The sequence below is a fragment of the Osmia lignaria genome, unplaced genomic scaffold, assembly GCF_051020975.1.
Source record: "Osmia lignaria lignaria isolate PbOS001 unplaced genomic scaffold, iyOsmLign1 scaffold0059, whole genome shotgun sequence".
NCBI classification, from domain to species: domain Eukaryota; kingdom Metazoa; phylum Arthropoda; class Insecta; order Hymenoptera; family Megachilidae; genus Osmia; species Osmia lignaria.
The window spans coordinates 107501-110000 of NW_027478200.1; the positions used below are offsets into that span (position 1 = coordinate 107501).

At 44.3% G+C, this 2500-nt stretch overlaps 1 non-coding gene across 1 annotated transcript; it reads left to right on the top strand.

Annotated features, from left to right (window-relative positions):
• The first annotated feature begins 634 nt into the window (after positions 1-634).
• On the top strand, positions 635-789 carry LOC143307536 (5.8S ribosomal RNA). The gene has a single exon (XR_013064654.1). It is a non-coding gene; the product is annotated as a 5.8S ribosomal RNA (ribosomal RNA).
• Positions 790-2500: the final 1711 nt, after the last annotated feature.

Consider the following 2500-nt stretch of genomic DNA (forward strand, 5'->3'; position numbering starts at 1 on the left):
GTTTTCGCGACGTTCTTTTCGTCGCTCTCGTCCCCACGCTCCTACGCTTTGGTTGTTTCTTTGCCATCCGTGTTGCGATAAAAAGATTTCTCCATTGTCCAAAAAGGACGGATCGAGATTCCTCTTTCGAGAGGGAGAGAGAGGTACTTGCGGGTAACCTGGAATCTACGAAACACGCACCGTGGTAAGATTCGTGCGTCCGCCTGATCGATGTGTGTTGTTTACGGACCGGCTGAGAAGCGACGATAGCGAGTCTTTGAAAAACTATGTGTCCATTAGTTAGACCGATCGTCGCCGGCCGTGTGTCTGTTCGAATCTCGCAACCCACGATTCAGCGACAGGACGCGCGCTCGCATTCCTTGTGTGCGTTCGTACTTTTCAAGGTTTTTAAATGTACTTTACGCCCGACCGTCGAGAGGAGCGTGCCACTGGGCGTTTCTCCGACGGTTTCCGTCCTTGGACGCGATCGTGTCGTCAACGATCGAACAAACAAACAAATACGTTGGCGACGCCCGAATTCGCTCTCCCGCACGCGCCGGGTGGGAGAGTGATGTGGGTATCGAATGTGATGCGTGTTAATAATGAAAATAACACTCTAAAGATCTAAAGAGTTTGAAATACAAAATTTTACGATTACCCTGAACGGTGGATCACTTGGCTCGTGGGTCGATGAAGAACGCAGCTAATTGCGCGTCAACGTGTGAACTGCAGGACACATGAACATCGACATTTCGAACGCACATTGCGGTCCACGGATACAATTCCTGGACCACGCCTGGCTGAGGGTCGTTTTCTTAACAAAAGACTGCTTGCGTTTGCTTCTCGAAAAAAGAGTAATTCATTTCTTTCTAAACATCTCGCCGTCGTTCAACGAAAGTAGAACGTTTCGGAGCGGGATTATCGAACGAAATTGAAAGAATGAATGAACGATAAACAAAGAAAGAGTCGCAACGTACGAGCGATAGTTGGGCAGTTCGTCGGCGTTTGTCGTGGAAACGATGTGACGAAAATCGCAACCGATACACTAAATGCAGGCCGTTAAAGGAGAGAAACAAATTTCGAAATATCTCTTCGAACTAGCGCAAGTGCGTCACGGCGCGCGAGTCGTTCGTTAAAATTTATAAACGACCGCCCGTGAAAGCACCGAGTTCTAGGAAGATAATCTATAAAGATTCTCCATCCTGCTGGAAGTTATCGGATCGGCGCGATTGTTCACTTGTAGAAATCCACGCTCCCGACGTTGCCAGAAACGATATTTACGAAAGGTGTGTCAAAAATAAACGAAAGAAGCTCTCCTATAAATTTAGAAAAAGCAAACGAGTGAAATGTTTGAGATGATAATTTGCTGAAATGCAAGCTCGAATAGCCCCAGGGTTTCGAATGATTCCCCGCGCTTTATACATCTCTCTGTTTACAAACGGTGTATAAATGAAAGATCGCTTCAGATGGGTCGTCGCTGTTTGACGCGCGATGCTGTTCCTTTTTTTTTGTCTGTCTGTGCGTTTAGCTTCGCTAAACAAGTTAAATGGTTAAAAAGCGTCGAAAAAGCGAATACACACGCGACAAGACAAATCTAACGAGTAAAGGAACGCTCCGCTCCAAGATAAAAATGGTTGTTTACAATCAATACAGCGTTTCGGTACCCCTGATCGTAGTCTGAAACTGTGTAACAAAAGAGAGGAAAGCGAATGGTGAAGGAACTTCGAAGCCTCCGTGGCGTGGCTAGAACTTGTGATAAAAGTATGTTTGCAGCAATTATGCATGCTCCCGTTAAAACAGCATTTCAATGTCTCGCATGGCTTAAAGCTCTAGGAGGCTTCAACATTTAGAATACATACGGACTACTTCGTTTGTTAAAGATAAGCGAAGACCGCGCGACCATCGCTCGGTCGTCCAGTCCTCGAAAGTTTTGTTGCGTTCCAAAGAAGAGACAAATGGGGTTTACCCTTGCGCTAAGGGGAGAAGAAGAGAAAAGCAGTTGTTAAATCTAAGAGGTGTGTGGAGTACATCGCGTGTTGGTTAAAATTGTTAAATGAAGTATACGCGAAATGTTCTCTCGCTCTTGCTTTTCCTCTTGCTTCCGTGGCGCTCGAAAAGAAGGGATGATAAATAAAGAAACCTATTCGAAATCTCTTGTGGAACAAAAAATAATACGGACGGACGTTAAAATTGAACCGAGACGAAATGGATCGTCTTGCGAGTTGTCTTCGCTTTGAAATTGTTAAAAATTGATAAAAGCAATACGACGAAGCTGCAGTCCGCAAAATGTTTGAAGCAAAAAGGAAATAACACGAAAATTATGGGAACGTCGTGTCTCAACTTTTTTTTCCCTCTTGTGCTCGTTTCATCGAACGATAAATACAAACATTTTGAAACGAGAGAGGAGGAAAAATTGAATATGCGAAAGGTTGATTCACGCACAGTTTCTCTACGTGTTTGCTTTTTTGCTTCTTTTCGTTTATTTTTTTTTTTTTTGCATCGAGCATCATTATTCACCTTT